General features: G+C 41.9%; 1 protein-coding gene across 2 annotated transcripts in view; it reads right to left on the reverse strand.

The window, feature by feature from the left end:
- Nucleotides 1-26,171, reverse strand: part of ADAMTSL4 (ADAMTS like 4) — a 274,339-nt gene that overhangs the window by 214,644 nt on the left and 33,524 nt on the right. For both annotated transcript variants that reach the window (XM_089678942.1, XM_089678941.1), the window contains exon 2: nucleotides 8,346-8,448. The gene's annotated coding sequence lies outside the window, so the exon portion shown is untranslated. The remainder of the gene's footprint in view (nucleotides 1-8,345; nucleotides 8,449-26,171) is intronic.

Consider the following 26,171-nt stretch of genomic DNA (forward strand, 5'->3'; position numbering starts at 1 on the left):
TCAACTTTTGAGGTTTGGGTTACCATACCAGCACCACTTAACTCAACAAGCTTCAACTGAGAAAGTGAGACGTGGGCAGAAAAAAGTCAGCCAAATAGTAACTGCAGCCAATCAACTGCATTCATTGCTTGGATATTCTGAACTGTGGGTCCCAGCTGTCAGAATACAATAGCCTGCCATGGGAGATTTGTCCATCCACTCTTTTTTATCGTAGATTGGGGGGGGGGTAATCTATGGATTCCTCTTGCTTACCCTCTCATCCTTTTTTGTGTATGGGCAGAATAAAATGGTTGTAAACCTTTACATATACCCAGTGACTGATCTTAGGTGATACAGAGGTGAAACAAATCCTCCTAGAGAAGTTGTACCTGTCTATCTGTAGTCTTCTCTTCTCTATAGCTGTTCAAACTGCTGAATTTATAAACCTTATCTGAAGTTCAGAAAAAAGTGGGCAGAGAGCTGAAGTTACACTCTGCAGAGCTCAGTAAGTAGAGAATGGAGAGCTGATTGGAGGGAAGAGACACACCCTCTATCCACACAGCACACATAGACAGAGCTGAGGCTGTCATTCTGGTGGAGATCCCTCCCATCATAATTTTCCTCTTGGTGTCAGGAGAATTTGTTGGAAGTGACGCATGCTGATAGCAGAAGAATGAAGCAGCAAACAGAAATGACACATAGTGCTCTTAATAGAGACAAATACACACTATTTGTATTTGTTCGCTGATCAACCCTGACATATGCCCGATTCCTGTATATTTTAAGAAGGGTTTTTTCTAAATTTCCTCCTGCCTAGCTATTATCAAAATATTATAAATCTATTGGCAGCATGAGGGATGTTCCCAAGTGGGATATTATATGTTGTTACACAACTGTGGATTTTGCGTATATCCACCTCGCGTGCAGAAAAATATAGGAAAGTGGAAGTTAGGAAATGCCAGCATCATGAAGGGAGGTCACTTTTTTTTTAAAGAAAGTTCTGTAAAAACTGACAGAGTAAGCAGAAAAGATTAGTCACAAACTAATCATAGAACCTTACGACACAAACCTCGAATAATGGAAAAAGTGGAAAAAACACAAAACAATAGAAACAACTCTATTCGTTTGTATAAAGTCATTAGCAAGTCATTTACCCTACAAGGCAGCCTGATTTTATCTTCTTGACATCCAAGAGATTTCCTGTCACTCTGGCTAATCCCCATCAGAGTATTTTCTTGCTGGTGGTATAAGTTTGCAGCTACAGAACTATAATGAAATAATGACTTCCTACTAAGCTACCTACCCCAATCAGTTATAGCTCAAATTTGGGATCACCAAGTAAAATTCTAACCCCTTTCCTTCCCATTAGAGCACCCCAGCAGCTTCAATATATAAATAAATATGCTGTATTAAATATCGTAACTCAATATACATAACTTATTTAGGTGTCTTGTGCGCAGTGACTTAAAGTATAACTAAAGGCAAAACTTTTTTTTTTTTTAGTTTTGGATAGAGTGGAAATGGATTAGAACCCGTCCGTTTTTATTGCTGGCTGTGCCCCCAATAGGGAGATCCACTCTCTCTATGTGTCCTGTTTACCATTATCATTGAAAGTGAAAGTAAAAGAAAATCCTGAATTTTGGGTTGTCCCCAGAAAAGTAATAGAGGGGAAATCTTCCAATGGGGACACTAGTTATGGTGACCTGGGAGTCCACAAGAAATTCCCTTAATTTACAGGCATTTCCTCTAACTTCTTGTTTGGCTATGGGACAGGAAGTGAAGGAAAAGCTCCACATTGGGACAAAGATGGCAAAACTAAAAGGAGTAATAACCCTTCCTTGCTCTATCCAAAATGAAAAAAAAAAAAAAGTTTTGGCTATAGTTCTAATTAGTTCTTCCTTCAGTGGTGGACAGATCCTAGATTCTCTAGAGAATAGAGCTGTCACTTAATGGTGTGACATTGCTCTCTATAGCGTTCTCTCGTGAGGTCTGGGTGGGGGGTGGAGCTATGACACCCTGTGCTCACAGGAAGTGGGTTGAGTTATTCTGGATGTCAGAAGAAGACTGTGTTAAACATTTGTTAAGTCTAGGATAGTAGACAGTGAGGACTGATACCCCAAAGCCGCTCCTTTTTTGCTCTCTAACTGGCCTCATCACTGCCCCTTTGCTGACATCATCTATGCAGGACCAGCAGTCATGTCACATCTTGATGATGTGGCAGCTGGTCCTGCATTGCGCACAATGACATGATAGTGCCCACCCACATTACAGCGCCGGAGAGCGAAGAAATGAACCACTGGCTATCTCAAGACTGTAGAGTTTGGTAATCATCCCCTAGACAAAAAAATGCACTATTTTCTTCATCAGCCAAGGATGGGAGTGGGTTTGTCCAGCAATGAAGGCGGTTTGGGAGGACACAATCATTGCCTGGAGTTATGTTTTAACATGTCTGCAGCAAAGCTGATTGGAACAACTACCTATGTACCCAAGTGTCTAGGCATCCTGTCAGCTGAAGAAGCTGTGCCTAAGATCCAAGGGGGCCCCACAAGGACATATAGATTGATTTAAAAATGTATATGAATGTTTCCAGACAACACAGGGTTCTTTCTTTCATTGATGTTATTACATGAGGATAGGTTTAGGATAGGTCATGTATACTTTAAAGAAACCCTGTCAGACCTGTCATTTCTTAATTTTTTGCAAATTCTCTTTATTGAATATAAAAGGGTTTTAGAATACAAAACAAAGCCTATTGGGGTTACCCTGGCTTTGGTCATAACAAAAAAACAAAAAAAGAAAATCACAAACAGTGAACAAAAGGCAACTGCACCTAACAGAACTTTAGAACGTATTCACAGTCGACTTAATATTGATGTAAAGGGGTCGTGGAGTGTAGGGTACAAATCATACTCAACTATCTCCATGAGTGGACTAGACACACCTAGACCTTTCATTTCAACAGAAATATTTCCATAATATTATACAGTATGTGCACATGATATATTTAAGGTATGGTAGTTATCTGTAAATACCCAAGACTGTTACTGAGTGCCACCATTTTGGATGTGATGTCAGCAACTCCAGCAGACTTAATGTGTATTATTTTTAGTTTTGGATAGAGTGGGGAAGGGTTAGACCTTCTGTGAAGTTGGTATTGCTATCTGTGTCTCCATAGGGAATTATCACCCCTTTATTTGTACTGGTGACCATTATAATTAAAACAGGACATGATAGGAGATCCAAAATGTTAGGGTTGTCCCCAGAACAAGAGGTGAGCGTAAATCTTCCATTGGGGACATCCGCTGCAGAGACAATTGTCCAAGATTGGGATTTTCCTTGTTTTGGATATTTTCTCTAATTTCCTTTTGCATCTCTGGGACAGGAAGTGAAGGGAAATCTCTAATGGTAAGCATACAGCAAATAATAATCTGATAGGGCTTTTCACCCTTACCAATTGTATCAAAAACCAAAATAAAAGTTTTGGCTAGATATACACTTTAAATGACACTCCATAGTATTCCCGTTTGCTCTTCCCCTGGCTGCTTCTTAAAAGGGAGGTGAGGGCAAAGGAACGGAGCCCAGCACAAACGGTATTAGACAATTTCAAAAGAGGAGAGGGCTATGATGTCCAAGGAAGAGGGGGCCGTACTTGACTCTCGGAGTAATCACATTTTCTAGAAAGTTTAAAGGTATATTGCAAGCAAATAAACAAAACTATATGAAAAAGAGAAATAATGCAAGTAAGCATTTAAAACACTTAATTTCTCTGTTTTTGTTGGTGATGAAAAGTGAAGAAAATTCTGATTGTGAGAGATCAGTCTGGCTTTTCTGTAGTTGGCCTGTTTCCAGCTACCAGGTAGTCCCTCCAGTTTTGGGGAAGTGTGCCTACATATCAAGCCTGTTAGCCACACATAGTTTGAGTTTGGACAGCTGGAAACACACCGTGCTATTACTTTCCCAGTGGTTATGTGGAGACATCCTGGTGAATTGTGTCATCTACAGTATATTTATGAAAACATTAAATTCACGGAATTCTTCACGTCCCGTCTTACTTCCGAGGCCCTATCACACACAAACACAGCTGCATGCATGACCCGCTTCCAATGTTTTGTAGCATCATTTCCAAGCTGCAGAATGACACAGATAAAAGAAAGACATAAGTGAAAGTCCCCTGCTGTAGTCCTGGTCTAAATGTTTTTTTAATGACTCTCTTCTCCAAAGATAATCCCAGCTAATTCCAACACATCTGCTCAGAACACATTTTTCACATATGGTCATATGATGGGCCTTCTGAAATGGGACAATGGTATACAAATTGCAGTAGCCAATACCAACCAAATGTCACTTAGGTGACATCAGTGAAACAAAAATGCAGACTGACTGACAAGTGTTAAAGAAAATCTATAAAATGTAAGACACTTTCTAGATATGAAGGAGTATAATACCCTTCCTTGAAGGATGAATGCCGGGGTCTAAGCGACCAATCTCCTGAATCCTGTCATGTCAAGGATGGGAGCAGGTCATTAACTGCATGTAAAGCTCATGCTCATGAAGCATACCAGGGGTGTATACAGCCGCTCGATCACTTTTTACAAGTGGCAGAAGCGGGCCCCCTCCTCCTCCAGCCGCTGCTGGTCTCCTTTACCAAGCACTCTCATCAGTCCCCTCAGTGGATTCCCTAGACAAAGTGAGAGGAACTTTGGTTGTTCCTCCCACTTTGTGACATCAGAAACCTGAAATGGCCAAGATTTTGTCACTTCAAGTTTTGGTTTGTTTGTTTACCAGCTTGGTTTGATCAGATGCTTTGAAGAGCAGAGGAGAGATCTGAGGTCTAATACACTCCAGATCTCGCCATCCATCCAACGAGGTCCTGCCATGGCTTATGTTATCACAAGGGGTGTTGCTCATCCCATGTGATAGCAATAAAGTTAATTTAAAAAAAAATAAAAGGTACAGTAAAAAAGAAAAAAAAATGAATAAGAAGTTAAATAACATTTAAAAAAAAATTCAAAATTCCCCATCCCCTTGTGCACAAATGTGAATGCTCACTTAGGTCCTGCACGCATATGTAAACGGTGATCACACCACACGACTCTAACTTGGTAACCTGTAAAGGCTTTAAAGTGTCACCTATGGAGATTTTTAGGTATCATAGTTTGCTGCCTTTTCACAGGAGTATGCAATTTTAAAGTGTTTGATATTTATTTACTTCGCATAACATCATCTTTTATATTTAACCAAAAATGGGTTGTATATTGTGTTTGTGTACACTAAAATTCATTGTGTATTTTTTCCTGAAAATTTGCATTTTATAAACCTCTGCACAAATATTATGCAAAATAAAAAATTGCAACAGGGCCTCGGTTTAAAAAAAATATGTTTGGGGGTTCTAAGCAATTTTCTAGCAAAAAATTATGATTTTTACATGTATGAGAGAAATGTCAGAATCATACTGGAGGTGGTTAAAGAAGAAATTGAAAAAGGGCCAACTGAAAGAGAAACCTATGCCAAGGAGAAACATCTCGACATTATTTGAATATTAATACATGATTTAATGGGCTGGTTTGGAATGACAGTAGCAGTTTCCTGCAATGCTAGCCAACATACTCCTTTGGATTCATATAATGGTGGTCCTGACTAGGGACCCCTGCTGGCACTGTATGAAGAATGTGTGAAGGAATATTTTCATGCCCGGACCAGTTTTACAGGCCAAGCACCCAATGATATCACGGATGCAAGGGTGGAGGAATTTGAACCACAAATCTTTGCCAATGACATTAGAATCTTCAACAGGGTTTCCTCTTGGTCGAGCAGATCTAAACAAATAACTGATGAGGTGGAGGCAGCAATGAAAAAAAAAGACCAAGTAGAAAAAGATAAAAGGAACAATGTTTATGTTAATGAGAATACTGGGGTATTTGTAAAATACAGTATAGATCTACTTTAAAACCCCCAAATTTTCATTTTGTTTTGACTAGAGGGAGGACCTATTTCAGGTTTTACGTAGTTTGCTTCTCTTCTCTTCATGTTGTTTTCCCTTCCTTCTTACCATTTATAGTAGAGAAATTATGATTACAACAAAGGTTACAACATCTAACAACAAGCTTTCTGTGCTTGCTTGTACTGGAGAGAACGATTCCCTCAATTTCTTGTATGGGCATTACAAGGAAAGGAATGAGGTAAAAACCTTCCCAATGGGGGTCACAAGAGAAGCAAAACTTGACTTGCTATATCTTTTAGATACAACAGGATATTAGACGAAAACTCTCCAAAAAGTGGGGAACATCCCCTTGTAGACAACTGTCACCTGAATAGGTTACTATAGTCGAAGACTTCTCTATTCCTGTTCTGAGGACAAATCAGAGTTCTGGATTTTTTTTCAGTTCTGTTGACAGCAGTCAAACTAAAAAATGTCTGAGATTTAGATAAATTTTTACTCTTACTGGTTTGCAAGAACTAAGATTTTACGTGCTAAAAAAAAAAAAAATCCTTCCATGCCAATTTCAGACACTGAAAAACAACATGTCTCTAAACTATGCAGAGTCTCTTTCATCCTTCAGAAACAGAAACCATTCCAGGCAAAAATGTTGATCAAGACATAAAATGAAATGAAAATAAGGGGTGTGAAAACAAGCCTAAATTAAATTTATTCTGCAGTTTAGACAAAATTTCTGAGATAAACCTTTCTGCCATTTACTGTTCAACTTCCCTTTCTATAACATTTTAAATTCTGTTTATGTGACAGCTCAAACAAAATGGTCCTATTTACAGGAACATTAACAGACACAGAAAAAACAGTCCGTCTCCCAGACCCTCAGACGCTATTGTACGACCAGCAAAATACTAACACTTCTTTAGAAATGTATTGGAGAGTGCATGTAATGCAGCAACCCACAGACACCAATCACATTTCAGTTTGAAGCCAGGTAAGTAAAGAAAAGTGGGAAGCTTTGTCTCTCCTTGAACATCAAAAAGACGAAAAAGGTCATGACCACTTCAAGTAAACTTTTTTTAAAATAGCAATTGACAGTGAGAAGACTGAATGTATGAAGGATTTCACCTTCCTGGGATTGCAAATTGGTTGAGGTGGTGATTGTAGTCCAGATGAAATGATGATGAGAACAAACTGAATATGGAAAAGCAAGGATGCTATCCTGGCAGTTAAACACCGTGCTATTGTGTACTCCATAGCTATTTGTGGTTGTGAAAGCTGAACCATATAAAATGTAGAGAGTAGAAGATTGAATATCTTTGAGCTAGGGTGCTGGAGAAGGTCTCTGCATCTTCTATGGCCAGCAAAGAGAGCAAACAAGCAGAAACTGAAGGGCAAGAAACCAGATGTTTCAGTAGATTTATAAAAACCATACATTAAACAGTTTTCTTTCCTTCAACCACGGGTTGATGGAAAAAATTGCTCGATTCCCCAGAAACCCAGCCAGTGTTGATGTGGGAGTCCCTCCCACAGTGCTGTGGTGTTCTTCCAGTGGGGAGCACAGGAAGCCTTCCTCACTGGCAAAATACATTGAATACTGCTAGCGGCACTAGCTGTTGGCAGTGATCGCATGAAAAAAACCCGGGTGATAGATCGACTTCAATACAACCAGCCTACCCATAGATGAATCAAAATTCATCAACTTTCTCTGGATACAGCCAAATTTGAATCTGTGGACAGCTTTAGGCTCACCTATATTGAATTTGATCAATAACCTCCACAGCATTTCCAAAATTCTAAACCAGTGACACCAGAAAGCTTCTGATTCACTTCCTTGCTATCTTTTGCTTTGACTTTTGCAACTCTCTCCCCGTTGGCCTACCTCTACACAGGAAGTGTACTCTGAATGCTGCTGCCAGTCTTATTCACCTTACCAACCATTCAATGCCTATCATCCTTCTCTGCTAATCTCCCCACTAGATAGCTCAATGTAAAAAATACAAACATAAAAAGTCATCCACAGCTCTGCCCCCAGCTACATCGCCAACCTCATCTCAAAATATCATCCAAACCATCCTCCTTGCTCCTCCCAAGGCCTCATGTTCTCTAGCCCACTTGTCACCTAATCCCATGCTTGCCTTCAGGAGTTCTCCAAAGCCTCACCCATCCTCTGGAATTCTATCCCAATCTCTGAGCACTTTTAGGAGATCCTTGAAAACTCTTTAGGGAAGTCTATCCTGCCCATAAACACTGAGCCTTTACCTTCTCCATCAGGTCATCCCTCACCATTGATGCCTTTTGTATCATTTAGGACAGGATCAGGGGCGGACTTGTCTTGCATTGTAACTATACTGTCTCCCTTTACTCTGTAAAGCATTTACATAAACAGTTGACGCTATAGAAATCTTGTATTATAATAATCACGATACCTTACCTTCTCTTCAGCTTTTGAGGTTCCTGAAGATTAGTGTTGTCCTTTGAAGTTAAGTCTCTTCAGTAATTGTGTTCCTAAATAGCATGTGTTATATACTCCCCGCCTGTGGAAGAAAAGAGGAAGTTTAAATTTCCCTTTCCGAGAAAAACACGCATGTTTGGGGCTGTAAGCACACACCTGTTTTAGAAGACTTTCAGACTATACACAGCATTTAGGCTGACATAGCTGTCACATCAAAGTTACATGCTAGCGGTCATCAGATTTAACCTGCTCTTCTAGAAAAGTTCCATATAGTCTGTATTACAGATACCTAGGCTGGATAATATGCCAGACATAGAAAAGTATGTAGTACGTGACCCAGAGTTATGTGATGGACATCACCAATGCTAGCAAAAAAAGCAGTAACCCATAACAACCATTCAGATTTAAAAAACCCTTCAATCATACCAGTATGAATTAGATTTTGATGGGTTGATACTGTACTTTGTCTCTTTCACTTTATTAAACATTAGAAACCAAACTTTGGGATATAATTTAGCTCCCATTTATCTATTCGCACAGGTTTTCTTAAAAGGAAAATGCAGGACTGCAATGTTGACAGCTCCTTCTGAAAGTGTTGGTTGTCATGCTGATCCTGTAGCTTCAATATAGAATGACTCTTGGAACCAGTCCAAGAACACAGCAAGCTAAAATACAAATTCACCATTTTTCAGAATAGTCCCACCAACCCCACTCCTTAGCCCTCCCAATACACAAAGCAGGACTGCTGCATCTGTTGTGGTTGGTTGGACCGCTAGCATCCTAGGCACTGATGACATGTTGCCCCACGCTCACAATTTACAGGACGACCAAACTTCCATCCTTCATACCTGCTCAGTCTCCCAACTTCAGCTGTGCTTGTCTGGTGAAAGGTAGGGAGGGACTCCACTGAGCACACATGAATGTAAGGTGGGGGAACTCTGCTGCGCACTCATGGATTTAAGGGGAAACTCTGATTGGCACTTTTGGGTGTAAGGGGGGACTAAGATGAGCACCTCTAGATGTATGGGGGGGGATTTTGATGGGCATCCCTGGAAATAAGGGGAAATGTGAATAGGCATTCCTGGATACAAGGAGGGACTCTGATGAGAACTCCTGGATATAAGGGGGATTGTGGTGGGCAAACTTGGATATAAGGGAGGGGGGCTCAGATGAAAACATCTGGATGTAAGGGAAAACTGTTGGGAATTCTTGGATGTAAAGAGAGATTCTGTTGTGCACCTCTGGATGTAAGCGAGACTCTGATGGGCATTCTTGGATGTAGGGGGGACTATGGTGGGCACTTCTGAATGTAAGGAGGGACTCTGAGTGGCATTCCTGGATGTAAGGGGAAACTCTGGGCATTCTGAATATCTTTAGCCTGCAAATATTTGTAAAACATACAATGTGGTCCTCATACTGAAAGGTTTGGAGCACCTACTTTAGAGGATAAGAATACATTAGGTAACAAGGGAGTTGATGTTATACAGGACATGGAACATATTCCCATTATTCCACCAGAAGAGGGCACATTTGGAGTGTAAAGTAAAATGAAAATCTCTTTTTCCAGTTTGTTTGCAATTATGACTCACTGTATAGAATTTTCTTAAAGCTGAACTCTGGGTAAAACCAAAAGTTACCCTTCTTTGTTTTGTCTGGGGGAAAGCAGTATTACTTACATGACCCCTTGCTTCCCTGGCTGTGGGTGCTCTCCTCTTCTGACACTCCAGGCTGTGAGTGGGCCTTCAGCCCTGTCATTTACAATGTAGGACAACTGGTCCTGCATTGTATGTGAATGGCAGAGCATGAAGAAAAGCAGTTTTGATAGACCAGTTGTGCAGCCAGGGAGGAAGCCTGTAGGAACGAGGGATAAGATAAGTAATACTGCATTTTTGTTATGCTGCCCTGATCAAAAACAAGCATTTATCATTGCTGAGGTGTTCCCCTGCACTTTGTATTTTACTCAGAGTTTATTGGCATAGACCACCTTTTGGGAAAAAAAAATAAATGCACCTACATTTTTGATCTAGAGTTTACAGAAAATTGCTTCTGTAGACTCTTCCCCTAACCCATGGTCCATATGGACGTAATAACCATTCGTGGCAAATGGGAATCGTAGTCTACTATTCACAGATATCTGAATGCTATGGAGAGAAGCACTTCATGATTCAGGTAAATGGGGACTTAGCAATGTTACCAATTTTCATGTTACACCCTAAATATAGATGTAATGTAAAACATGATCACAAATGTGGAGAAATTTTTGGGAATCTGTTTCAAGGTTTGTTAACTGGAGATCCTGACAGCATCAGCACTCCCTGTTTCAGGCTGATAACTGTACCCGAAGTGGCGACCAAGAATATACCCAGGTTCTCCCAAATAGCTCAAAGGCTGCCACACACAAGCTCAATCCCCTGCACACTGACAATTAAAGCTCAGTCTAGGAGATGTGGTTTTAGGAATTACTGCTAAAGAGTTTCAACAGGAAAGGTGTTTAGGGTCACATAATGCACCAAAATGATCAGTAACAGCTGAGGAGCAATAGGAAGACAAAAGTCTCTTATCTTCCAAAAGCAGCTTTCCTGGAGGTAGCAGGGAATGGCCAGTGTATCTAGGACCCTACCGCAGCAGTCCATAAAACCATTTCTGGAAATTAGTTCCCATATGGCACATGTATAGCTATTAGTCCCCAACAAGGACTTTATGCACAGTGTCCCAGTTGCTGTCTGCCATTCAGCATCTGCGGGTAGATACTTAGTGAGGGAGATTAACTAGATCCTTCTCCAGACCAGGACTTCAGAGCAGTGCGCTCTAGCAAATGTAATGCTCAGGCAATCCTCCCCAGGCCTCAATTCCAGCAGCTGTTGAGGCCCAGACTGTAGTTTCTTGTCTTGAATCAAGCTGCCTCCCTGGGCAGCAGCCCTAAGAGAACCTGGACCCCCTCCCTTGAGGGAAAAAGAACACTGTTTAGGCCTCCTGCACATTTGTCACCTTCCCACCCACCTTCTGGACTTCTCATTCCAGGGATTGGCTGGGGCATGATAACTATTCAATTGATCATTTTAATCTCTTGGCTCTATGCTCTGAAAACTATGTTTATAGGCAGGTGGGAGTAACTAAACTCTCAGCTCAGGAAACCCTGAACAGACCTACACAATCAGTCCTTGCTCCATTCACTACAATGGAGTAAAAAACTAAAATTTACCCAACAGCCTAACTAGAGAATGGTGCTACACAACACTATGATGCTGGCTTGCAATTAACAGCAAGTTTGGTCAGTGCCTGCCATGCACACTCCTTCAGTGGGCCGTTTGGCTGCATATCCATCTGCAGGGAGCATGCGCAGACTATAGCTGCCAACTCTTGTAGTGCAGGTGCAATGAAAGATCACTGCATCTACCTTAAAAGACAGAACACTGGTTCCAAAGATTTTCCAACATGCTCCAAAATCTCGTAGACTGGCCAACACTCATGCCATCTACTACCATGGACGGCTTTTTAAAACATTCACTGAAGCAATATTTGTGTTAGCTGCGGTTGCGCCTTTAACGAGCTCTGCTAGCAGTATTTACTAGGCCCATTTCCTGCGAGTTTGCTCCTCGATGACAGATTATGTCATTTCACATTGTTGCAATGTTTCCCCACCCAGGGCTGCGAACAGCAGATTCCTTCCAATCTGCACAGACGCACAACTTTTAAAAGGCTCTGCCAGGTGCTTTACATGAAAATTCCTCTAATAAAAGTCACAGTTCTACTACTGACAATTGATACGCTGCGGCATGTCACTTCGACAATGGCTGCACAATTAACGTCTTCCTTTTAATTCACTAAATAAAAGTTTCCTGGCCCCGGTCACTCTGAGGTCATCCTTTGCTTGCTGCTATGACCTCCTGCGGCTCCAGAGTCACTGACCTTCCAGACGTGCAACACTGACAGTTTCATTATGGAATTTGTATTAAAGTGAACTTGTACTCCAAGAGTCCGGCATTGGTAGATGTTAATGCGTGTCTCGTAGCATCAAGAACAAATGAAAAACCTGCATATTCTTTAAAGTAAAAAAAGACCCTTCACCTACCAACTTCAGCCTAAACTTTGCTTTGTTTGTTCTAGATAGACTTGTTACCACTGACCAAAACCCCACTGGGTAGATTTCAACTACCATCCTGTCCAGGGGCGGACTGACCATTTGGAAACTCAGGCACTGCCCGAGGGCCCGGGGTCAGTAGGGGGCCCCATGAGATGCCACTGGTACCTTTTTCATAGGCTTTTTTTTGAGTTTGGGAAAGGACACAGGGGCCCCATGATCCCCTATTGCCCGGGGGCCCCATGAGTTGTCAGTCCGCCTCTGATCCTGTCCTATAACAGCAGGACAAGAAATGAGGATAGCAATTGTAACAAGTACAGGGAGACAGGAAATAAGGAGACATCTCTCCATTGGAGTCTCAGACATCTAACCCTGCATAGGGACCTTCTTTTCTTGTATGCGGTTTGCCTAGGGCAGTGATGGCGAGCCTATGGCACACGTGCCAGAGCTGGTATGCAGAGCCATCTCAGTAGGCATGCCAGGAAGAAGAGGAAGATGAGCGCACACGTTCCGCGCACAGTGACCGGCCATGCAGATCTCGTCCACACCTCACCCCCTCGATCTACAGCTCCCATATGTTCCTAGGGCCAGGGTGGGCATGGATGAGTGGAAGCGGAACCCATGCGGCTCTGGCGCCAGGGGTGACATATCCGGGGATGGGCGTGGATGAGAGAAAGAGGCTCCCACACTGCTCTGGGGCCAGGGGCGACATGTTCAGCGTGGATGGGAATGAGCTGCTGGGTTGGAAACAACATCGACCCTGCCGGAGGTGAGATTAAATGGCTTCCCAAAGACGGTGAAAGGGCTACAGCGCGTTTGTCTAGTTCTGGGAGGGCGTCCATGGACGGACGTCCAGATCTCTTCCACCATTCTCTAGTTAGCACCATTCTCTAGTTAGGCTGTTAAATAAATTTAGTTTTTTACTCCATTGTAGTGAATGGAGCAAGGACTGATTGTGTAGGTCTGTTCAGGGTTTCCTGAGTTGAGAGTTTAGTTACTCCCACCTCCCTCTAAACACAGTTTCCAGAGCATAGGGCCGAGAGATTCAAATGATCAAATTGAAGCACATCGCACCCACATCGAACTACATCCCAGAACACGCCCCCTGCGCGCCCCCGCTGCTGTCAGTGATCGCTGTGTCCTATGGACACAGCTGATCACGTGATAAGGTGAAAGGCCAATCACAGCGGCCTTTTACCACATGATCAGCTGTGTCCAATGACACAGCTGATCACAATGCCGGTTATTGGCTGCACTTTCTTCACACTGTCACAGCGTGACGGAAGTACTGCCGATAATCTGCAGATGTGACATGGGAGATCTGCACTGATTATCAGTGCCTGATTATCAGTGCTGCCCAGCAGTGCCACCCTTCAGTGCTATCAGTCAGTGCCCATCATTGCTGCATACCAGTACATCATCAGTGCATCCTCATTACATGAATGTAGAATTAGGGAAAGGACATGGAGTAAGTTTTGCCCCATATTTCAGTCTGGTATATAACCAAGTTGAGTCTACATTGTACAGTTGATTTTTTTTTCAATAAATAGCAGTATCACTGAAAGCCCTATTATTGTGTTTTTCTTTTAAGACAAAAGATGTTAACTAGTTCGTACAACTGTATGAGTTTTTTCTAAACTAAAAACTCAGTACTGAGGTATAATTTCGGCTATAGAGCGGTTGGGAAGCAGTTAATCTCACCTCCGGCAGTGTCGGTGTGGCTTCCAACCCGACAGCTCATTCCCATCCATGCTGAACACATCGCCCCTGGCCCCGAAGCAGTGTGGGAGCCGCTTCCTCTCAACCACGCCCATCCCCGGATATGTCATCCCTGGCACCAGAGCCATGTGGGAGCCACTTCCTCTCATCCATGCCCACCCTGGCCCTCGAGACATGTGGGAGATGTAGTTCGATGGGGGGTGCAGTGTGGACGAGATCTGGATGGCCGACCAGTGTGCAGGGTCTGGGTGCGTTCATCTTCTTGGCGTGCTCACTGAGATGGCTCTGCGTGCCAGCTCTGGCGCGCGTCATATGTTTGCCATCATTGGACTAGAGTGACATAAGTGTTCACATAAGATTGCTATTGACAGAAGTTTTTGCATCAAAGTCAATGGGATGCAATTTTTCTTTGGAGCCATTAGGATGTGCATTTGCATTGAAGTCAATGGGAGGCAGAGTGTGAACCCAGGTGCCAGAATGCAATTTCTAGTCGCCATGGCAACCTTGCATCTAGGATTTGTCGAGCCCTGGCCTAGGGACAATAAGTTGAAGTTCAGTGCAGAGGATATTTAGGCTCCCTCTATTCTTCTAGGCTCAGTGCGTTGTGTGCTTAGGTACTCTCGTTCTTCTATGCTCAGTGCCTAAGAACCCCAATTTCTTCTAGCCTCAGTGCCTTGGGTGCTTAGTGACCCTCCATTGTTGTAGATAGCAAGCTGCAGCTGTTATAATGTATTACAATTTATAAAATTAAAATACATTGATTTTAAAGTGTGAAAAAAAATTAGCAAAGGGAATTTATTAGAATAGCGTACCACCAGAAAAATGTTTTAAAATGTAAAATTATGTAGCCTCCCTGGAGGTATTCCCAAGTGTAGCTCAGGGTAAAGTTTCAGTACCACAAGCGGTAACCCCGAGCTACACTCGGGCTTACCATGCGGCATTGCTCCGGGATCTGTTCTTCTCTTACCTTGTCCTGCGCTCCCACGATGTCCCTCCCGCAATGTCCCCTGTAATGTTCTCCGGCGGATGCCGGCATCTGTCTTCTGGGTTCCGTCCCCTGTGACGTCGGGATGTTTGGGGACGGAGCGGCGGGAAATTTGAAAATGACAAAACGTGACATTCACTAAATTCACTAAAATAACATAGTAAAACATTACTGTATCAAACCATTTCACATACATTTTGTCCCGAGTGCTTTGTCCTGTGCCCTGCCTGCATTTTTACTGTTCTTTCTGCCTGGAAACGTCCATGGCGTCCAAAAAGCGTCCCTTTATGTCAAAATTGGTTTTAGACCAGCTAGAGAACAGCGATAGTAAATTAGAACTACTTGCAGAATTGAGTGATGATTGGTGGGGAAATTCGTCATCAGACACCGAAAACGATTTTGCGACTTTGCTCAGTGATGTGCAAACTTGGAGCTATATTTCAAAATTCTGTGTTTTTGGTTTGATTATATTATTGAATTAAATGTATTATTCTATTATTTTTTATGATTATTTATTAAATTATAATTTATGATTTCGTGTTTCAAATTTTAACATACCCGGGATGTTTACTAGACTCTTGTTTGGACAGATATCAGTGAGTTATTCCTACAAGTTACAGGCCTACAATAACAAAAATACATATTTCCATGCAAAAAAATTTACCGCTTTGAGCACAGAAATATGGACATAATCAGACCGCTAGGGAGGTTAAGTAAGAAACAGTTATAGTCAAATTAACCAGCACATACTGACTTCCAAATTTGATCCATGTGTCTGAGCTTCAATGGCCTCTGGTCATGAGAAGGTTAAGCAGTCCACATTCTCTGGGAAACTCTCCAGTAACATATAGAAAACAGCCTCTTTATCACAGATGGGGTTACATTTGGGCTTTTAGTATTGTACAAATTAAAAAAATACAGTGCTGTTTCCATCTGGCATACCTTTCTGCCCACAAATGCCACACACTACTAAACCAAACCTCACGAAGAGAGGGGAAAGTCAAGAGGCAGGCATGAGCCACAAGGGAGTCTGGGATATGAAACATGGCTTGTCAGTGTAGGCTGCAGTGTGATATATAAAAAAAAAAAAAACTTAATCTAATATATTGAAAAAAAAATCTAGTATTTCTATTGCACAAAAAATGAAAAATTTGGTTTTTTTTGTTAAAACATGGGTCAAAATAAATTCTTCTCTAGACCCCTGGGAATCGTAGTCCCATGCCACTTGTCTACTTCCTGAAATTTTTCAAAATTCACATCCCGCGGTCTTATGTACATTATGTCCTATCATGAATCATGTTAGACACACAATTTATGGTTCAAGACTTGTGAGAAAATATAGTGTTGGACTGACCTGTCTTGCCTTAGCAATTGTAGAGGTTATTATACATTCTTTATATCTTTTTTTTCTATTTATTCAAACAGGACACTGAGAATATTTAGTATTGCTATATCCAGCCCTCCTTTTACATGTTTTTAAGCCCTGGTTCACACTGATGCGGAATTCACAGCGTTTTCAGTGCAAATTCCGGACCGCATCAGAATCGCACCCCATTCATGCGAACCGCTGTGGGTGTGTATGTTAACAACACCCCGAAAGCGGTCCGCAAAACGCAGTGCTATGTGCAGAATCAGATCACATAGGTATGAAAACCTATGCGATCCCATTCTAGTGTGGACCCCAAAAAGGGTCTTGGACGTTTTTGGTGCGGTGCAAAATGTATGGCTCTGATCGCACCGCACACAAATCGCATGTGATTTGCTCAGGAATGCGGTACAGTTCCTGTGCGAAGCACATGCGATGTACCGCATCGCATATATGTGAACCCGGGCTGAAGCTCAGTTCAGTAGCTTATGCTGAAACGTGAACACAAAACTGAACAAGTCAGAGCATGACTAGCCCACTCTTCAGCTGGGTGCCTCTGAAGTTCCAATCAGAGATAAAGTGTCTGAAAAGAAACTTCTGCTGTGCTCCCTCTTATACAAAAACCCACACATTTTTTATTTATTTCAGGAACTTATATAGCGCCGTCAATTTACACAGCGCTTTACATATATATATATATATACATATACATATATATATATATATATACACATATATATATATATATATATATATATATATATATATATATATATATATAATATATTGTACATTCACATCAGTCCCTAACCCTCAAGGGGCATACAATCTAAGGTCCCTAACGTACAATCATACATACACATACTAGGGCCAATTTAGACAGGATCCAATTAACCTACCAGCATGTCTTTGGCGTGTGGGAGGAAACAGTGAGTACCCAGAGAAAACCCATGCAGGCACAGGGAGAACATGCAAACTCCAGGCAGGTGGTGCCGTGGCTGGGATTCTAACCAACGACCCTAGTAATGCCAGGCAGAAGTGCTAACCATTTAGCCACTGTGCTGCCCGCATAGGGTTCACTCTGGGAATCCTTTGTCATAGGTGGGCCAAGTGTGAAACGAAAAAAAGTTTAAAATATATCCTTACCCCCTACCTTCTGGAGCTAAGGGATGCAGTGTAAAATGTGTGCTTTAGAACAGTGTTTTTCAACCTTTTTTGTGCAAAGGCACACTTTTTTCATGAAAAAAATCACGAGGCACACCACCATTAGAAAATGTTAAAAAAATTTACCTCTGTGCCTATATTGACTATATATAAAGTAATTCTCTTGAATAGGAATCAAACACAAAGAAATTATTTTATAATTACTTTATTATGAAATAATAAAGTATTTTATAATTGGACCCGGGGGCCGGACCAAGAGTAGATGAATGATGTGTATGTGTCATCCATAGTAAGTATAGTAATATTCCCCCATAGTAAGCATAGTAATTAATCCCCCATATAGTAATTCATCCCCCATAGTAATTAATCCCCCATATAGTAATTCATCCCCCATAGTAATTAATCCCCCATATAGTAATTCATCCCCCATAGTAATTAATCCCCCATATAGTAATTCATCCCCCATAGTAATTCATCCCCCATAGTAATTAATCCCCCATAGCAATTCATCCCCCATATAGTAATTCATCCCCCATAGTAATTCATCCCTCATATAGTAATTCATCCCCCATAGTAATTCATCCCCCCTATAGTAATTCATCCCCCATATAGTAATTCATCCCTCATATAGTAATTCATCCCCCATAGTAATTCATCCCCCATATAGTAATTCATCCCCCATATTAAGTCCCCAAGCCCCCCCTGTGTCAATTCACTTACCTTTGCTCCGCGCGTTCCTCTCGCCGTTCCAGTGTAGCATGAAAATCTGTCTCCTATGAGGATCTGTCCCCCTCGACGTATCTGCGCATGTGCCAGTTTCAGGCATTAGCAGCCGATCGGCGATCTCCGGCACATGCGCAGATACGTCGAGGGGGACAGATCATCCTGACAGTATCACGCTCCGCGGGCCGGATTAAAAGGTCCGCCGGGCCGTATACGGCCCGCGGGCCGTAGTTTGCCCATTGCTGTTCTAATGATTGGTCTATTTGTGAGCCGAGGCCACATGTTACGGATGAAATTGCAATTTTTCCCACGGCACACCAGACAATATCTCACGGCACACTAGTGTGCCGCGGCACAGTGGTTGAAAAACGCTGCTTTAGAAGACTGGACAGGAAACAGCGCTGCAGATAAACAGGTACATCTTATGTAGGATGATTTGTTTCATCTCCATGAGGTCAGTCTCACCTAAGGCCAGTCACTTCACTGGCTATTCAGTATGTAAGGATTTACAACCACTTTAGGCTACATAGAAAGCCTTTGTATTTTGTGTTTTGGGTTGCTATGTAGCACAGAGTACATTACACTAATCAGAATTGGAACCTGATAGCATAACATTTTTTTTTAAAGTTTTATTATTAATAATCTCCAGAGCAATGACATGATAATTGCCGTTTGGCATACACACATCATTCAGATCTTCAGAACAGCCATGTGTTTTGAGGCAATTCTCCAGGTCAGGATGAGTCATATGAAGTAGTAAATGTCGCTGTCAAGCCAAAATGTCTAGTTGGGTATCAATAAAAAAAAAAAAAAAAAAAAAAAAAAAAAAGGTCTGACAGTAGGGATTTTGGGTTGTGTTTAGTTATGTTCTATACATCAGGCCTGTCACTTCAGGCTACTGCAGCATGTGATATATAGGTGTCTTATGTATACATACTAGGCCTTAGGGTTCGGTTGTGTCATAAGTATTACATAGTACACAGTCAGTGGCATGACTACATAGTAAAAGGATATCTAAACTAAAGAAAAAACAAAATATATATTGCAGCCTACCAGTCTTTAGTTAGGAAAATGAAGGCTGCAATATATTACATTTTTTTTCTTGGCTTTAGGTCCATTTTACGTGTATGTAAAGGCATTTTTTTTCTTTTTAGTGTTGGATAGCGTAGGGAATAGTTAGACCCTTTGTTAAGAAAATGAACGCAGCCACCATACCAGAGGTGGTAACTATTCCCAAAATATATGTAAATTTGTATAACCTGCGAGCCAAGATGATCTCAATTCTAGTGGATCGCCAACATAAAACACATAACTACCACTGTGTGTCAAAATATTTTCACAATTAGTGAAAAATCAACTATAAATTAATAATCCTCAATAAAATATATAAAAACATTTTTTGACTGAGTGATTTTTTTTAAAAATTAATAATCCCAATAATTTATGAAATTAATAAATCTAATTGCAGTGATTTTAGTGCCAAATAATCATATAAACAAAATTAATGTCAATAAATCAATAATAAAGTGACTGATTATTCCTCTTCAATTAGTGACTCATGTGAAATATAATTAGATTCTTTCTAAATTAATAGTCCCAACATCTATAACAAATTGTGACAATTTGTTTTTATATATTTTATTGAGGATTATTAATTTATAGTTGATTTTTCACTAATTAATATTTGATTGGTTGGCACAAAATCATTTATGAATTGTTTAATGGTATTTGGAATTTTAAAAATAATTATGGTTTAAAGGTTATTATGAGGTATCAAGGAGCGCAACATACATCGGTGAGGTAACTATTCCCTACGCTATCCTATGCTAAAAAGAAAAAAATGCCTTTACATAAAATGGGCCGAAAGTCAAGAAGAAAATGTATGTAAAAGGCATTTTTTCTTTTTAGCATTGGATAGCGTAGGGAATAATTAGACCCTTTGATAAGGTGGCTGCATTCATTTTCTAACTATTCCCTACGCTATCCAAAGCTAAAAAGAAAAAAAAATGCCTTTACATACACTTAAAATGGACCTAAAGCCAAGAAAAAAAAAATGTAATATATTGCAGCCTGCCAGTCCTTTGTTATGGAGGCTGCATTCATTTTCTTAACAAAAGTCTGGTAGGCAGCAATATATTACATTTTTTTTCTTGGCTTTAGTTCCATTTTAAAGTATAATATATATAGCTTACCAGTCCTTCGACATGGTGGCTGCATTTTTTTTTTTTCAATCCAAGTACATTTTCTGCAAGTACAGTAAATTACCTCTTGATCCTGCCATAAATCCAGTATCTAAACAATCTATATGAACTTCTAAATACAGGTAAATTTCTAACAAGGCTTACCTGTAGATGCAATAAATATCTCCTAAACAGGAGACTTGGGCACTGCCCGAGGGCCCAGGGTCAGTAGGGGTCCCCATGAGAGGCCCCTGGTACCTTTTTCATAGGCTTTTTTGAGTTTGGGCAAGGACACAGGGGCCCCATGATCCCCTATTGCCCGGAGGCCCCATGAGTTGTCAGTCCGCCCCTGCTCCTAAACATGTACCATTTCATTAATATTCCCATCGTCAATAGTGGATGATGTCATTGGTGAATGCGCAGCGACGGTTTTGCATTCAGGGTGTAGAGTGCGCTGTGGAATGCAGAGCGCCGTGTCATGATCATGACTCCCTTGTGCATGTGTGGGAGTGATAGAATTTAAAAACGGCCAGAGCCTGCAAACCCGAAAATGAAGAACAGGTAAAGGTTGAAGCGCTGGCAGCAATGCTGCTGGATGGCTTCATTTGCAGAGTAAGTTTATCATAGTGTGCTAGTCTCTTAGATTGTAAGCTCCAAGGATCAGGCCCTCCTAACCCTCTTGTATTGAACTGTATTGTCTCCCGTTATATATTGTAAAGTGCTGAGCAAACTATTGGAGCTATATAAATTCTGTATAATAATAATAATGTGGTGCACACTAGCACATTATGGCATAGACTGCAAGAGAACCAGCCCCCCCCCCCACCAAGTTTACTACCGCTTTAATCAACTTTATATGCCAGCTTAGATTATTTCAAAATGTAATATTAATTCAGAGTAATAATACAAGCTTTAATACAGTATAAGTGCCAACCTGGAATATTTGAAATGGAATAGTAGAATTAAATCAGGGTAATAATACAAACGTTACAAAGAATTTCTTTGCCAGCTTGGAATATTCAAAATCTAATAATAATAATTAAATCAGGGCAATAATACAAACTTTACGACAGTTTAAGTGCCAGCTTGGAATATCTGAAATGCAATAATTATCATAATTAATTTACGGAAAAAAATTCCCACCAAGAAGTTATAGAGCAGCAATAAGAAACTGAAGAATACTACCATATATTAAACAATAACAACCAGCAATCAGTACATCCTGTCCTAATAATAAGATAACAGGGAAGACTTGCCAAATTCTGATTACACGGTTCAGCGATAATTACAGACACAGCGAAAGTGCGAGAGGAACATGTGTGTGCAGGTTCAGGTATCGCTGGAGTCTGGGATGTAAATGTAGCTTTTTAATGAGTTATAGTCACAGATTACAGCAAGAAAACAGACGGGGAATATTGGAAGAGATGGGGGAGTTATCGGGGGGGTTTGGGGGACCAACCTTGGCAAAATTTAAATGTAAAGAAAATGTCCATAAAATGGTTAAAATGGTAAAATGACCTTTAGATTCAGAGCTATAGATCAAGATCTATGCCAGGGGTCCTCAAACTTTTTAAAACAAGGGGCCAGTTCATGGACCTTCACACTGTTGGGGGGCCGGACTATAGTTTGAAAAAAAATATGAACAAAATTCCTATGCACATATCTTATTTGTAGTGCAAAACAAAATACAATATTTAAAATGCATTGTACACTAACTCACTGGACACCGCAATGTATTGTACACTAACGCACTGGACACCGCAATGTATTGTAGACTAACGCACTGGACACCGCAATGTATTGTACACTAACGCACTGGACACCGCAATGTATTGTACACTAACGCACTGCACACCGCAATGTATTGTACACTAACGCACTGCACACCGCAATGTATTGTACACTAACGCACTGGACACCGCAATGTATTGTACACTAACGCACTGCACACCGCAATGTATTGTACACTAACGCACTGCACACCGCAATGTATTGTACACTAACGCACTGCACACCGCAATGTATTGTACACTAACGCACTGGACACCGCAATGTATTGTACACTAACGCACTGGACACCGCAATGTATTGTACACTAACGCACTGCACACCGCAATGTATTGTACACTAACGCACTGGACACCGCAATGTATTGTACACTAACGCACTGGACACCGCAATGTATTGTACACTAACGCACTGCACACCGCAATGTATTGTACACTAACGCACTGGACACCGCAATGTATTGTACACTAACGCACTGGACACCGCAATGTATTGTACACTAACGCACTGCACACCGCAATGTATTGTACACTAACGCACTGGACACCCCAATACACTGTACACTAACGCACTGCACACCGCAATGTATTGTACACTAACGCACTGCACACCGCAATGTATTGTACACTAACGCACTGGACACCGCAATGTATTGTACACTAACGCACTGGACACCGCAATGTATTGTACACTAACGCACTGCACACCGCAATGTATTGTACACTAACGCACTGGACACCGCAATGTATTGTACACTAACGCACTGGACACCGCAATGTATTGTACACTAACGCACTGGACACCCCAATGTATTGTACACTAACGCACTGGACACCCCAATACACTGTACACTAACGCACTGGACACCGCAATGTATTGTACACTAACGCACTGGACACCCCAATACACTGTACACTAATGCACTGGACACCCCAATACACTGTACACTAATGCACTGGACACCGCAATGCACTGTACACTAATGCACTGGACACCGCAATGCACTGTACTCTGTAATGCACTGGACACCCCAATACACTGTACACTAACGCACTGTACACCCCAATACACTGTACACTAACGCACTGTACACTAATGCACTGGACACCGCAATGCACTGTACACTAATGTACTGGACACCCCAATAAACTGTACACTAATGCAATGGACACCGCAATGTACTGTACTCTGTAACGCACTGGACACCGCAAAGTCCTGCAGAAAGAAGGGGGAGAAGACTGCAGATTTCAAATCCTCGGACTACTGCAACGGCTGCATGGGTACTGACAGCTCAGCACTTACGGAGGCAAGTATAGCAGGGACCAGGGAGGATGGGGAGGCTGTAGGGTATCAGAATGCCTTTAATTTTTTTCTGAAAAGGTGAATTAACCCTATAAAATAGAACTGTACTGTTGATGCAGACAACAAAAAGGACATCGCACACCAGAGAGCAGCCCAGCTATAAGATAGTAAGAAGGTAGTGTAGCACTACCCCCTCAGGAGTATCTATAGGTTTGGTTCCCCCTATACTCCTGCACAGCCACACAACACACATGCCTCACAGACTTGCATCCAGGAGACGGAAAACAGTCCTGGAGCTTTTTTTTGGGGGGGGGGGGATTTTATTAGGGGAATTGAGCTTGGATGGGGTAAGCCTAAGGAAAATTCAACTGAGCACAACTTCCTGGAACAATGCACAAGTCACAGCAAAGTTCTCTTCTTGGAGAGCTCTACAGCCTCTTCTGGTGTACCACCCCAGACCCCAGATAATCCTCCTCTATCCAGCTATCTGAAGGAAATCCAGAGCCTGCCACTTTAAGGTGAACAGTCTCAGGCAACGAGCTAATCCAGTTTCCCACCAGAGTGCTTCTTTCCCCTTAACTGGCCCAGGGGGAGTAGGGTTACTCACTCAGTCCTTTTCCTATGAGCTGGTGGGTTGGCAGCTGCTTTCAGGCCTTCCGCTGGGCTCACTCACTCCCCACTGCATAGGTGGTCCTCACTCTGGGGGCCAAAAAGATCTGAGCTTTCCTCCTCTCCAGCACCACTGCCTGGAGGTGAACACCTTCCCAACTAGGCTCCCTCCCAGGCTCCTGCACCTCAGCCTTCTCATTCCATCTTCCAACCAAACTCTCCTGCTGGGGAGCAGGCTCTGTCACTTTTAAGGGCTGCCCTGGCCCCATGCCAAGCCTCCTGCTTGTGGATTGGCCGGGGTCCCCCATGTGCAGGCCAGCCCCTCCTCACCCCACCCACTGCTCCTAGAATCTTCTCCATTATTCTAGAGCAGGGGGAGGTATCAGGGAATTGACCCGCTGAGCCTCTCAGCCCTGATCTAACTTTAACCCTGTTAACTATTACACCCAGGCTGATACTCAGCAGTCCTGACTAAAAACTGAACTCTAGCTCCCCCTGGCTATCAAGAGGGGTGCTACAGCAGTAAGAAGCACCTTTAGCATAACTCCTCATAGGTTACGTCCCTCTGGCACATTTCTGTTTTTTATCTTTTTTGTATACACTCATCCGAGAAGTCCGCCCTGCCATTGACTTGTTGACTATCTTCAGTGTCTAGTGCCTGCAGGTAGGATAGCCAGGGATTCCATATTTTTTCAAACAGAGGTTGTTTATCCCATAGAACACTGACTAGTTTCTCATATAACATAATCCAGGTTAGCTTCCATTTCATTAAGGCTAAATCAATCACAGGGCTTTTCCAAGCAGTAGCAATAGTTATCTTGGCGGCTAGGAAAATGAAATATATCAAGGTCTGTGTGGGTCTCGGGGCATTGTCCATAGGTTCATCGAGTAACGCGTTCCAAGCATATTTGGGAATATTAACCATTGTTACCGAGCAGATTAAATGAGTGAATCCGTATCCTAAATCGTTGGACCTTGGGGCAAGATCACAACACGTGTAAAGTCGAGCCTATTTGGCCACATCCCCTAAAACATGAGGGAGATGAACCCGGGTACATTTTAGAAAGATGCTCGGGTACCAAGTACCATCTGGTGACCACCTTGTATCCTGCTTCAACAAGGGCCCCATTCATTATACCCTTATGTACCCTCACTGACCATATTATCCACTCCGTCACACCAGGAGACATGCCCAAATCCTGCTCTCAAGCAATTTGGTAAGGAAGTTTCGACAACACGGAGACAAAGAATTTATACAGTATGGAGATGCATCCCCTCGTGAGAGTCCCCTGTATACATCTGCTTTCGAACTGTGTACGAGGTTTATAGAGTGTGGTGAAATTGGCTGATCTGAATGAGTTGAGCTGCAATATAGTCTATGAGGGGTTGGGATGAAGTCACTTCTTACACTGGACAGTCCTTTGACTTTGCACTTTGAGCAGAGCTCGAAGTTTCTTTTGTATGTACCTTTGATGCAGTTGAACTTACCTAGTAGTCTTGCCCCCAATCTTTCGTACTTTCCTGTCCTCGATCCATCAAGATATTGCTCACTACATAGAAGAGCCATTTGTCAAAAGCTTGCCAGCAAGGCTGACACATTGTATGTGCAGGGAAGGCTGAACTTTTTGACAACCAACTGGCCTTTTCACGGTAGGCACAATATCTTGTGGTCTGAACATGTGATGGAGAGGAAAAGTGGATGGTATCACAATCTTTGCTTTGGCCAATCAGTGAACACCTTGTATTCATAAAAAAAAAAATACAAGGTATCCCTTGAGTGGCAGTGGTGTAGGAATGAGCAATTTTCTGTATTTAGCACACAGAGGGGAAGTTGCTCGAGCATCCTCTGTAACAGGACACACTTACTGTATGTAGCATAGGCTACAAC

The sequence above is a fragment of the Staurois parvus genome, unplaced genomic scaffold, assembly GCF_062004578.1.
Source record: "Staurois parvus isolate SC_StPar_1 unplaced genomic scaffold, SC_StPar_1.0 ptg000213l, whole genome shotgun sequence".
NCBI lineage: Eukaryota > Metazoa > Chordata > Amphibia > Anura > Ranidae > Staurois > Staurois parvus.